The following is a 14018-nucleotide window of genomic DNA, read 5'->3' on the forward strand; positions in this document are numbered from 1 at the left end:
GGTCTCCTCAAGAACTGAGGTTTCATATCAATTGCTTAGAGCTCCTTGCAGGCTCTTTTGCTGTTTTCTGCTGGACCAGGGCCTTGGTTCAATCCTTAGTCCTTTTAAAGATAGACAATATTTCGGCCGCCCGATATATCAATCATTTAGGGGGCACGAGATCCAAGGCCCTCTCGGATTTGACCATCAGCTTTTGGTAGTAATGCCTGGCCCATCAGGTGTAGGTTACGGGGGAGTATCTCCCTGGTCGGGAGAACCTGGTTGCGGATTTCCAATCCCGCAACTTCAGGGACTCCAGCCTCTGGAAGCTCGACCCAGAAGTCTTCCAGTCGTTGAAAGGCCATTGGGGTCCATTTTCTATAGACCTTTTTGCCTCAAGATTAGACAACCAACTTCCACAGTTCTTCAGTTGGAGACCAGATCCGTTGGCAGTGGCCACGGATGCCTTCCGCCAAGATTGGAGTCTAGAACAAGGATATGCATTCCCTCCTTTCACGATGATAACGAGGACGACGGCACAGATCAGGACGCAACGGGCAGAGATGGTGCTGATCACTCCCTTGTGGAGATCACAAGTTTGGTTTCCAGTTCCTCTGGAATTTTCTTGGGATTCTCCAATCCTACTCCCCCGGTTTACGTCTCTCCTCCTTAGTCCCAAGCAAGTTCCTCATCCTCTGATTCTGATGAACTCATTGTGGCTCATGGCATGGTGGATTATAGGAAACGTTGGGAAGTCCCAGGCCTTTCAGCAAAAGCTGAAGAGTTCATGTCCAAGGCGTGGGCAGAGAGTACTGTCAAACGGTACAGATCTGCATGGGGCAGATGGTCCCGTTGGTGTATGGGATGGGGTCTCAATCCCGTGGATGCAGGGGTAGTTCATATTCTGAATTTTCTAGCCCATTAAGCCTCTAAGGGACTCGCCTACAGGTCACTTAATACCTTTCGTTCAGCCATTTCGTCTGGCCAAATACCGTTGAACAACGCGTTTGTTGGCGAATACCCTCTTGTTTGCAAGCTTCTACAAGGCATCAGATTATCCCTTTCTCCGGAACCGAGGTACTCAGCCCTTTGGGTTGTGAATCAAGTTCTTAATCTGTTTTTGTCTTGGCAACCTTCCCATCATGGAAATAGTTGTCAGCTAAACTAGCCATGCTGCTCTGCCTCATTTCCTGTCGCCGTGTCCCAGACGTGAGGGCATTGGATATCACGGGAAGGATGTTCACACCGAACGGGGTTACTTTAACCCTTCAAAGACGAACAAAGTGCCACTCGAGAGTCATCAGCTACCAGAGTCCCCGAAACTGTGTGTGGTTTACTGTTTGAAAGCGTATGAGGAAGCAACAGAGGAATTCCATTCCCCAGGGGAGCGACAGCTCCTTATTGCATTACGCAAACCTTTTAAGGCAGTATCTTCGCCCACAATAGCCAGATGGGTTAGATGGGTTATGCAAGAGGCAGGCATTAAACTCAAGGATTTTGGAGCTCACTAACTCGAGGAGCAATGGTCTCAAAGGCTTTTGGTTCAGGTGCCTGTTTGGAGAACATCAACGCGGCGGACTTGTCTTCGGACTCCACCTTTAAAAGGATTTACTTTAAACCTGTCTTGGATATGGCTCACCTCATGGTGAGCAAGCTTTGAACTAGCATAATCCTCGCCTCCAGCCCTGACATAGAATGAAAAATGTCCCAGCTAATGTAATGGAAAGTTTCAATTCTATTAAGGACTCGGAGGCGAGGATTATCCCACTCTAGGTTTTCGGATGAACTTTCCCTCCCCGTTTGTGAGTAACTAAAACGTTTTTCATGCTGTATTGTTAAGACAAAAAAGCTTTATGTGATTATCATGTCTCACTAGTTTTCTCCACAGGTGTTTAGCATTTCCTGGTTCAGATAAATGAAAATTTCCCTGGTTTTTCTTGTAGGTTCTGAACCAAAGAAACAGGACTCATGAATGTGAGCTACTGGCTGTCTTCACGCTTCGAAAGAGGATGGGATGCCAGTGGAGCCAGAATATGTTGGTCTGCATCGCCCCTGATTGGAGTACCTATTTTGGTGGCTGATTGGACATTTTTTTCTCAATACCTGTTTTCCAAGATTTCATGGGAAACGTAGTTGTTATATGTGGTTTTGGCTACTATTAATAAAGTGAAGAGAGAATGGCATAATCCTCGCCTCCGAGTCCATAATAGAATTGAAACTTTCCTTTACAATAGTTAGGACATTTTTCATTCCCTCATTAGAGCATAATGCAGCTAAGTTGATTCTTGTCTAACTCCCACATTTGCATAAGCGAGAGAAACAATCCGAGGCAAGAGGCTTGGTTTTCAAATTCCTTAATGCCGAGATAAATTAAATTGTAACTACTACAAATAAGTGTTATCAGGGACGTAGGCCCAGTTCAAGACACAGCGCTTCAGCACCTACCATGCTTCGCATTTGTAGAGCCTTTGGGGAGGGAGGGTCGGAAATAAGGTTTGGGAGACTTTTGAGCAGTTGATTTATAATGGTTGCTTATTTAATAAACCACTATTTAGGTGAATAACCAAATAAAACCAGATTCCACTCTTCTTGGGGTTCCCTTTGGGGTAAAAAAAACTATTCCATCAGTACATCGGCATCTTCTGGTTTAATTTACATGTTCTTCTTCCTCCTTACTCTCTTTAGGGTACCCTCTTTGTGTACCTCAGAGAAAGAGGTAAAATCCAGGAAAGTAATTGGCAGGAGATAAGGAAAAAAAGTAGGGTTTGAAAGCGGGATCTACTTTTCCCTTCCAAGTACAGAGACAGATTCTCCACCAATGGACGCTGGTTCCTTCCACTTCAATCCCATCACCACAAAGTTGGGAGAGAAAAGGAATAAGGATCAGGGTATCTATTTAATTATACAGCACAGCAAGTGACTTTAAAAAAAAAAAAAAATTAAAATATATTTCTATGTTTTCTCTTCCTGATGTACAGATCTTTGGTTCCTGAAAGGATCCCTTGTATATGCTTATCTGTTTGCCTACATGTTGTACAGTGCTCTGTTACACAAAAGGGTCATGTTTGTGCAAAATATAACGAGCTAAATAAAAAATAAATTTAACAAAACAACTGGGCTGTTTACCTTTTTTACTTAATACCTTTGAGGGGAGCAAACCTTGGGCTGCACCTGTTTTTGTTGGATTGGGATATGTCACCCAAAATGTGTCAGATAGGGAAGAAAAGGAAAGCCATCACCACATCTGTACTCCCCTCCCCTTCCTCTACTATATTAAGCAAACACTGGCGTTCACCCAGATAACCATAGCCCGTCTGGGTTGTGGCGTGGGTATATAACCTCCACCAGTCCTCACACAGATGTCCTCCTCCTCCTCTGCACCTGCGTCTCCTTCACCTGGTTCTTTGCCTCCACGTTCGGGCTCTTTCCATGGCCTCCTCTCCTCTTCCTCAATCCTCTCTGTGTTCTCAGCCCCAACTTTCCTCCTCGACTCCTCCCTGCATATGAGATGAGATTGTAGAACCCAGGGTGTAGTTAGTGAGACTCGGGGGTGTGAATCTCAAAATGTTCCAATTCAACAAGCAATGAGGTGTAAGGAGTGAGATGACCTGGTGTCAGGATGGACAGGGTCAGTACTGATTTGCTTTAGGTGGGCCTCTGTCTAGAGTGGCACAGAGGTTTTAAAATGATTGGTTGGAATGCTACCTCAAGTGATTGCCAGTGTTTAGTCTATTTGTAAGCATTCGTCCCATAACCTTTTATGTGTTTGATTACCAGTAGTATGTCTGGAAACCTGAGATTGTGCAGCTTTCCTAGCCTACTACTGCCAATGTTCGTGAATTCCGTAAATGTAGTAGAATCCTACCCATTCAAGAAGTGAATCCACCCGGCTAATAATGCTGTGGGCAGGGAAACAGATCTAAAGTCCACTCCCAGCATGACAGGAGCATTTTAAAAATATCCCACTAGCTGGGTGCAGACTTGGTGTTTACTCCCACTTGGCAGGAGATATAAAATGTTTCTGCTAAGAGAGAGCAAACACAGGTTTCCCTGCATGTGCTGGGGAGGGCAGCGAAATGCCATGTCCCGGTGCTGGGCATTATCAGCCCCGGGGGTGGGCTCCCTGGGGCCTTTTCAGGTTTGGGCGATGGGGGCCATATGGTCCCCCTCCCTATAATATGCATTTTTGGCCCCAGGGGTGGGCTCCCTAAGGCCTTTAGAGGCTTGGGGAGTGGGGCTGAGTGACCCCCTCCCCATAAAAATGTATGTCGACCACGGGTTGGACTCCCCAGGACCTCTAGAGGCATGGTGGGGCCACGCTGCCCCCTCGAATAAATATTAAGATCGGCCTCGGTGGTGGGCTCCCCAGGACCTCTAATGACTCAGGTAGGTGGGCCACGCAGCCCACTCCTCTTTCTAAACACAGCTCCGTAAGTAGGCTCCCCGGGGCATAATATAATGAAATGTGACCTGGCCTCCATTTTTTTTTCCAATCCTGCAGGAGTCTTGCGGATTTGCAGCTTTTTTTGCCATTTTATTTATTTTTTGCCCGGGGGGGGGCTCTGGGCCCCTCCCATGGGCTCCAGGGTGGGAGGCAACGTATCCCTACCCTGCCCCCATATATCTTTTTTTTAACTTCAGGGCAGGGGTCTAAGTCACTGAGTCCTGTAACGGTTGCCAGCAACATTTTTCTTATGTTGCTGGCAGCCAAACAGAGCACTCTCTCTCCTTTGGGCGTCTCACTCCCGCAGGAGCGAGATAGCCCACAGGAAAAAAAGCTCCCTGGGGCATTCGGAATGCCCTTTTTTAAAAATGGCGTTCCCGTGAAAGTCTTAGAGACTGCCAAATATACAATTATTTTTGATCGTTAATTTCTCAAAAACTACTAAACAGATTTACATCACATCACAAAAAGCTCAATCTGCAGGCCAAGATCTAGCTTCCTGACGAATTTGGTGTAATTCCATTCGGCAGCGTTTAATATAACCTGTCTTAAAGAAGTCTATGAAAAATTTATAGGATTTTATGTTTTGGAACCCCCCTTTTTTCTCAGGTACACTTGTTGGATCACCTCAAAACTTTCCAGGAAGGAGCTGAAATGGATGAACTTTTTGGGGGGAACGTTTGTGAAGATTCATCAAACAGAGCCAACGTTATTAGCAAACCAAAAAATGTGTCATCTGCGGTAAAGCAGACCAAACTATAACTACCTAGTAGCAACCAGCACTTGATATCAGATATAATCACAAAAAAAAGGTTAACATGACGTTATAGTTAGGTGAAACGTTCAGTAACATTACGTTTTAAATTCTAAAAACCACAGAAATTCAGCAGTTATAGTTATAGTTATCTCAAGTAACTATAACTCGTGCCCTAAGGTAACTATAACTAGGCAATAAACATGCATCCGTCTCCCTTTTCAAAAGTTTAGCGGCCCTTGGGGATAGGGCCGGGGCCTTTAGAGGCTCGGGAGGGTGTGCGCGTGGCCTTCATGGCCCGGGGACCTCATCTCCTGGGGCTGGCTCACTAGCTATGTCCTGGGGAGCCCACCCCAGGACATAGCATTTTCCCTGCCGGCACCGGCTTGGGCAGGGAAACCTGTGTTTGCATTTTCAAAACTCTTCCCAAGCTTGAGAAACACAAAGTCTGCTCCCAGCCGGAGGAAGCTTTGAAAATGCTCCCACTGGCTGGGAGCAGACAATTGATCTGTTTCCCAGCCTGCAGTAATGCAGAACAAGGGAATGGATCAAAATATTGCTGCTGCCCAGAAGGCGTTAGTAGCTGCATGCTGGAGAGTGCTTTGGCCACAGGGACCTTGGAACTCCCTCGCTGCCCCCAATGAGTATAAGGTGGGTGGGCACCATGGCACCCACCTTTAAGAAATGTTGGCCCGGGGGATGAGGACCCCAGGGCAGATAACGGCTCAGGGAGGGGGGGGCGTGTGGCCACCCTCTCTTTTATTTTGAGTAGGTGTTCTGGTGGATGAGGCCTCAGGGAACTCATAAAGTTCGGGAAGGGGACCACACAGCCCTGTCCCTTTTAATAAAAAAAAAAATGGCCCTGGGTGATGGGGTCTCCAGGACCTAATAAGGTTAGGGGAGGGGGGCTGCGTGGCCCCCCTCCCCTTTAAGTAGTGGCCCTAGTGGATGGGAAACCCAGGGCCTAATAAGCCTGGGGGGGGCACTCAGCCCTCCCTCCCCTTTAAAATATATATGGCCTTGGGGATGGAGCCCCCCTGTTGCAGGGATTCTGCGGAGTCACAGAACTATGCTTAGTATTATGGGACCTTAGTAGGCAGGGACTAAGTCATCCTACTACCTGAGTACCCATGAGCCCGGGACCAACTAGCTATAGTGTCTCACTTGCCCTCCTACTCACTCACAGAGGAACAAGGGATTAGACATCCCAGAACACAACACTTCCGACCCTCTCAGGAAGCGCTGTTGCAGGACACACCCTTTCACTCTCACACTATTACTAGTCCACAATAAGTTCTGACAGAGACACGAGGAAAGTGTAAAATGGTTATTTTAACTATCGTGCTCTAGTATGCAGTATACATGCCACAACAAGTAGGAAAATGCGTAACACAAATACGGTTAGCATAGCAAGTAGTCCATAAATCATAAATGGAGCTGTCATTATGAATGACAGTGTAGCCTAACCTCCCTCCCCTACAGAAGCAAATGATTATATATCAGAAGATCTCTGGGTGTTAGCAGCAGACCCCATACCTCAGTATACACAGATGAAAGTTCTACATCTAAGCGCTGTCACAATCTTTTCCCTGGAAAGGTCCCTCTGCATTTGTGTGTTTTGTCTAGCTGCTAGGGCATGACAAGAACAGAATAACAAGGGGCATTGCTGTTCAACCTTGTTCTACATGCTCAAACTAAATCCCAGGAAAGAACAGAATGCAAAAACAACAGCGTGTTCTGTGTGAAACGCCATTACAGCACAAAGCAAAACATATTTGTAGAGTAACTTGTGCAAAGGACAGTCTGCAATGTGCTCATTCTAACATAGGGAAAAAGACAATGGGCTTGCACGGGACTCATAACACCCTGGGCCATAATAGTTTTCAGGAGGGGGGCCACGCGGCCCCCCTTTAAAAAAAAAAGGCACTGCGCGATGGGGTCCCCAGGGCCAGGCCCTAAGATCGACCCCCAGCTGTGCACGGCCGAAGGCCTTGTGCAGTGTGGGGTTGGCTGCCTTTCAGAGTTGGGTCACAGGGCCAGCCCACAGGACGTGCACAGCGGTGGGGTTGAGTTTACGTATGAAAAATATTTCTTTCGGTTAAAAAATCCTAGAAATTCACTGAAAAAAACAAAGTTTAAAGTAACGTTATTGTTAGTTGAAATGTTCAGTAACAACGTAATGTTTTAAACTCTAAAAACCACATCGATGATAATATCACTGCAACATTTGCAGTGAAATTATAGACGAGAAAAGTGTGCATGGCAGGGCCACGAGTTATAGTTCCCTTAGGACACGAGTTATAATTACTTGAGATAGCTAGAACTGCTGATTTTCAGTGGTTTTTAGAGTTTCAAATGTTACGGTGTTACTGAACATTTCACCTAACTGTAACGCTATTTTTTTAAGGAAAACATATATATATTTACCAAAATAATGTAGATACTACGACTGGAATAGACACAATTCCTAGAGCCTGTAGAATCGCTGGGACCCCAAAGAACCACCCAAGGTAGTGACACAGGGGACCCACAGGGGACCGTTAGCTTCTATGGGCAATGTCGCGGTTGGAAATTTAAAGATTAGGGACACTTAGAATCGAATCAGGACCAAACCCTTTTGGACTTAAGAAGTTCTAGGGCTAGCACCCACGGGAGCACCGGAGTACTCGAGTTACCTCACCCAGGGAAGCCGGGTGCATAGGTGTCTTTTGGTGTTGGGTCGCGTCTTCGCTTACAATGGAAGCTGGCGAAGAGCTGCTGCTGCCGTGAAGAGGAGAAGTGTCCGAAGAGATGCAAGCCTGGATCTAGGATGGAAGGAACCTGAAAGCAGAGGGGACAGAGTCTGTGACCAAGGGCAGGATGGACCAAAGCCCACAGATGTCGGGTGCTTCAGGTGAGCTGATGGGTGTCTTGACTCTTCAGCCACGAGGTCCAGGAGGCGCTGATGACCCACAAAGTCTGTCGAGTGCTGCGGTGTCGGCGACCAGATTGGACCCAACCAGCCTTGGCGACGGCAAGTCACTGGAAAGCAGAGAAAGGACTGCGGTGCAGACCAGCAAGGTCTGAGGGACTCACCCAGCGAGGGTAAGTCAGGGCACATCTGGAGCAACCAGGAAAGCCCCAGTAGAAGAGGAGTTGCCTTCGTGGGGCCCTACTAGCCAACCGGTCGCACTTGAAACTGGCCCACGGGTCACTCGTGGAGTGGAGGCCAGCAATCTTCGGTGCAGGAGGTGCTCAAGGGTGGGGATACTTGGAGCCCAAAGCACAACTTCGAGGAAGACCAGGAAGTTAGCGTTGCTGCAAAAGTTCACGTGTCCAGGGGTCACGGTTCCACCTCACCCACGATAGCCACGGGCCTCAGCTTTGCTGTGGACTCAGGGTAGCCTCGTGGAAGTCTGGAAATCCACCTCTAGTGATGCAAAGACTTCTGCGTCCGGCGGGAGCTTCAGCGATGCAGACCGGTCAGTTGCTTCTTTGGTGCCTGCCAAGCAGGGGAGTCACTCCTTGACCCCAAGGGAGATTTCTTCCGTCTTCTAGTCGAGATAGAAAGTCGAAGGTCCAGGATATATGTTGTAGAGTTTCGTCCAGGGTAATCTAAAGTCACGAGGACTGGGTTCCCATACTTATACTAAGTTTGGGGGTTGGACATACTCTAGGGACCCACCTATGGGAGGGTTTGGAAAGAGGGGTGGTTACACCCATTTCCTTTGTCCAGTTTCGCGCCAGAGCAGGGGCAGGTAGCCCCTGCAACCGGTTTGAACTGGACTATGCACAGGGACACCAAGTGTGCCCCCAGTGCAGGACTTCAAAGCACCAGAGAGTGCTCCCGCCCAGCCCCAATACACATCTGCCTGTCTGGGAAGGTGGTTACACCTCCCTGGGACAGGAAACCTTTTGCCCAGGCCTCCCCTGCTGGAGATTCGGTCAGCAGCAGGAGGCCAGACCCGTGTCTGTGGCAGAGGCATCCATTTTGTGATGCCAGGGCAAAAGAAAGTCCTACCGGGTTAGACCAGTGTGAACATCTCCCTCTAAAAGGGTGGAATGCTACCCCCGCCGCTAGAACTGGCGGGGGAGGGGTAGTATTCCAAAGCGTTTGACACAAAACACGACATGTTTCCATGCAGCCATCCCAAAGTTAGCATTTACCACAATGTTATAATGCACTTAAAAGTATATGGTCAGGCTGCACCACAAACAGCATCAGAGGAGGTACTCCGAACACTGCAGAGGGGCTCTGCTCATGCAGGGGCACCTTCTCACATAAAAACCAAGCACTCTGCCTTCAGGATTGTCAAGGCCTGTCATAGGAGTGACTTATAGGTTTTATATGTGTGTGCAATGGTAGTGATATAGGTAGCCTATACCACAGTAATGGGTGCTAGCACACCCTTACCCAGGCTGCAGTAGCAGACCTGTGGTGCCATTTTGGAGTGCTTCCCTGGGGTGGCATAATACATGCTTCAGCCCCTGGTAGGCCTCTGAGGTACCTATGCCCTAGGTACATAGTATACCATATACTAGGGGCTTATAAGGAACTCCAGAATCCAATTAGATATGTACCTAATGTACATGCAAACCATTTTGGAGAGGAAGCAGCTAGGCTGTGGTCCTGATTAGCAGGGCCACAGCCAGACTAAGGTCGAAAAACAGTGAAACACCAGCAAAAAGTGGGGGTATCCGTGTGAAGCAGATCCTACTCTCCTACACAACCCCCTCCCCCCCCAAATGCAGGGACATTAAACTAATCTTGACCAGTTGAGTCTTCATGTTCTAAGTGGAAATACCTAGAGAGTCCATCTGCATTGGCATGGTTACTCCCAGGTCTATGTTTCACTGTAAAGTCCATCCCCTGTAGGGAAATGAACCACCTAAGCAGTTTGGGGTTTTGACCCTTCATTTGTTTTAGCCACAAGAGGGGCTTATGGTCTGTCTGAACAAGGAAGTGAGTGCCAAACAAGTATGGCCTCAACTTCTTCAGAGCCCAAACCACAGCAAAGGCCTCCCTCTCAATGGCTGACCAACGTTTCTCTCTAGGGGTCAGCCTTCTGCTTATGAAAGCTACTGGCTGATCCTGACCTTCATCATTCAATTGTGACAGTACAGCCCCTACCCCCACTTCAGATGCATCTGTTTGGACAATTAACTTCTTTGAGTAATCAGGACTCAGAATGGGAGCAGTGCACATGGCCTGCTTCAGGTCATCAAATGCCTTTTGACAGTTAGCTATCCACTGAACCTTTTTGGGCATCTTTTTAGAAGTTAAGTCATTCAGGGGTATCACTATTGATCCATATCCCTTGACAAATATCCTATAGTACCCAGTCAGGCCTAAGAAGGCTCTCAACTGAGACTGGGTAGTTGGAGCAACCCAGTCCATTATGGTCTGGATTTTGCTCTGTAATGGTTGAAGCTGGCCTCCACCTACAAGGTGGCCCAGGTACACAACCTGACTCTGCCCTATCTGGCACTTAGTAGCCTTGATAGTTAGGCCTGCTTTTTGCAGGGCCTCCGAAACCTTCCTCAGGTGGACCAGGTGACCCTCCCAGGTGGAGCTAAAGACAGCAATATCATCTAGATATGCTGCACTAAAGTCTTCCAGGCCTGTAAGGACTTGATTCACCAACCTTTGGAAAGTGGCAGGTGCATTCTTCAAACCAAAGGGCATTACCACACATTGATAGTGCCCACTAGGGGTAGAAAATGCTGTCTTTGGCTTTGCATCATCAGCTAGTCTGATCTGCCAGTAGCCAGCTGTCAGGTCAAATGTGCTTAGAAACTTGGCTGAGGCCAAAGTATCTATTAGCCCATCTGCACTGGGGATGGCATGGGCATCAGTCCTAGTGACTGCATTGAGACCCCTGTAGTCTACACAAAACCTCATCTCTCTTTTCCCACCACTGGTGTGAGGTTTAGGTACCAGGACTACTGGGCTAGCCCAAGGGCTAACTGAGGGTTCAACCACACCCAGATCCAACATCTTTTGGACTTCTGTCCTTATGCAGTCCCTGACATGGTCAGGTTGCCTGTAGATCTTATTCTTCACAGGTAGACTGTCCCCAGTGTCCACTTCATGAGTGCACCAGGTGGTCTGTCTTGGAGTCAGAGAAAACATATGTCTAAACTGGCTGAGAAGGTTTCTGCAGTCAGTTTGCTGCTGGGCAGTGAGGCTGCCTGCCAAGGTTACACCTTCAACTGACCCATCATCAGGGTTCTGAGAAAGCAGGTCAGGGAGTGGGTCACTCTCTTCCTCCTGTCCTTCATCAGTAGCCATGAGCAAGCCCATGTCTGCCCTGTCAACATATGGTTTTAGTCTGTTGACATGAAGTACCCTATGGGGACTCCTAGGGGTTCCAAGGTCTACCAAGTAGGTAACCTCCCCTTTCTGTTCAACAATTGTATGGGGGCCACTCCATTTGTCCTGGGGGGCTGCTGGGGCCACAAGCTCCAACACCCACACTTTCTGTACTGGCTGGTAAACAGTCAGTACAGCCTTTTGGTCATGCCAGGCTTTTTGCAGTTCCTGGCTAGCCTCAAGGTTTTTGTTTGCCTCTTTCATGTATTCAGCCATCCTGGAACGGAGACCAAGTACATAGTCCACTATGTCTTGCTTTGGGGGCTTGAGAGGTAACTCCCATCCTTCCTTCACCAAACACAATGGACCCCTGACAGGGTGTCAAAACAAAAGTTCAAATGGCCTGTAGCCAGCCCCCTTTTGAGGCACCTCCCTGTATGCACATAAAAGGCAGGGCAAGAGTAGGTCCCATTTTCTCCTAAGCTTCTCTGGGAGTCCTTTAATCATGCCCTTTAAGGTTTTGTTGAATCTCTCAACTAAACCATTGCATTGTGGGTGATAGGGTGTGGTGAACTTATAGTTCATTCCACACTCCTTCCACACAGCAGTCAAGTAACTAGACATGAAGTTTGCACCCCTGTCAGATACTACCTCCTTAGGAAAGCCTACTCTTGAGAATACACTCCAGAGAGCTCTTGCCACTATAGGTGCTGTAGTGGTCCTTAGGAGAATTGCCTCTGGGTACCTGGTGGCATGATCCACCACCACCAGTATAAATCTGTGCCCAGATGCTGTTTGGGGATCCATGGTACCAACAATGTCAATCCCTACCCTTTCAAAAGGCACCCCCACCACAGGCAGTGGTATCAGGGGGGCCTTTGTAGTGCCACCTGCTTTGCCACTGGTTTGGCAGGTTACACAGGAGCAACAAAACTCCTTTGTGTCTTCAGACATGTGGGGCCAGTGAAAGTGAGGGACAATTCTGTCCCAAGTCTTGTTCTGGCCTAGGTGTCCTGCTAGGGGAATATCATGGGCTAGTGACAATAGGAAAGCCCTAAACTTCAGAGGTATAACCAACCTTCTGGGTGCACCAGTCTTGGAGCCTCTACTCTCTGAGTATAGGAGTCCATCATCCCAATAAACTTTATAGGTGCCACTAGCATTCCCAGCAGCCTCATCAGCAGATTGCTTTCTGAGGAGTTCAAGAGAGGGGCAGGTTTTCTACTCCTGGCTCAGATCAGACCTGTAAGGGCCCCCTGCACCCAAGAACTCAACCTGGTCAGGTTCAAGCTCCTCTGGGACAGTTCCTTCTTCAGGCTCAAGATCATCTCCCTAAGGAGACTGGTCAGCATTCTGAGTCAGGGGGGAAGGCTCTGCCTTAACCCTACTGCTCCTCCTTTTGTGAGGCACCTGGTCCATTATTCCAGAATCCAGGGCCTGTCCAGTTTTAGACATTTTGGCCTTTGCCCTAGTCACAGCAAAGACATGAGCAGGGATCCCTAACATTTCTGCATGTGTCCTGAGCTCCACTTCAGCCCAAGCTGAAATCTCTAGATCATTGCCAAGCAAGCACTGTACTGGTAGGTCTGCACTTACCACAACCTCCTTAAGGCCAGTTACCCCTCGACAGGAGAAGTTAACAACTGCCAGAGAATGGTCTGTTCTGACATTGTTAGCATTGGTCACTTGGTACATTTCACCAAGTATAATCTGCCCATGATCCACAAGATCTTTTGTCACCATTGTGACACCTGCTCCTGTGTCCCTGAATGCCCAAGCTTCTACTCCATTTATCAACGGCTGTTGTCTGTATTTGCCCAGATTACTGGGACTCACACAGGGGGACATATCCATGCCCCCAACACAGACAAGCACAGCCTGGGTTGGAACTCTGACTAGGCCAGAGTCCATCTCAGAACCCAGGGTCAACCCTACTACTCCCTTATTCTGTGTATTCCCACCACCAATTGTAACTGCACTAGGAGGAACAGGTGCCTTAGGGCCATTGGTGGGGGCTGGAGTATTCTTTTTGGCCTTGGTGCAGTCACTGGTCCAGTGAGTCGTCTGCTTACAGATTTTGCACCAAGGTTTCTTTTGGCCTTTACCCTTACTTGACTGTGACTCCCCATTAGAAGAAGATGTTTTGGGCCCTTGAGAAGACTTCTGGTCTTTACCATTGTCCCCACCCTTGTCAGAGTTCTTAGAATCCTGCTTCTTTGGATCACCACCTTGGTTCTATACCTTCTGCCTCACCCTGGTTCTGACCCATTTGTCTGCCTTCTTTCCCAATTCTGGGGGAGAGGTCAGATCAGAGTCTACCAGGTACTGGTGCAACAGCTGATTTTGACAGTTATTAAGAATCTGCTCCCTCATTATCAGATTGTACAATCCTATGAAGTCACACACTTTACTGCCCAATAACCAACCTTCCAGAGCCTTAGCAGCACAGTCAACAAAGTCAACCCAGTCTTGATTTTGTGCTTTTTGGGTATCTCTGAACTTTAACCTGTATTGTTCAGTTGTTAGGCCAAACCCATCTATCAGTGCAC

The sequence above is a fragment of the Triturus cristatus genome, chromosome 6 (genome assembly GCF_964204655.1).
Source record: "Triturus cristatus chromosome 6, aTriCri1.1, whole genome shotgun sequence".
In the NCBI taxonomy this organism is placed as follows: domain Eukaryota; kingdom Metazoa; phylum Chordata; class Amphibia; order Caudata; family Salamandridae; genus Triturus; species Triturus cristatus.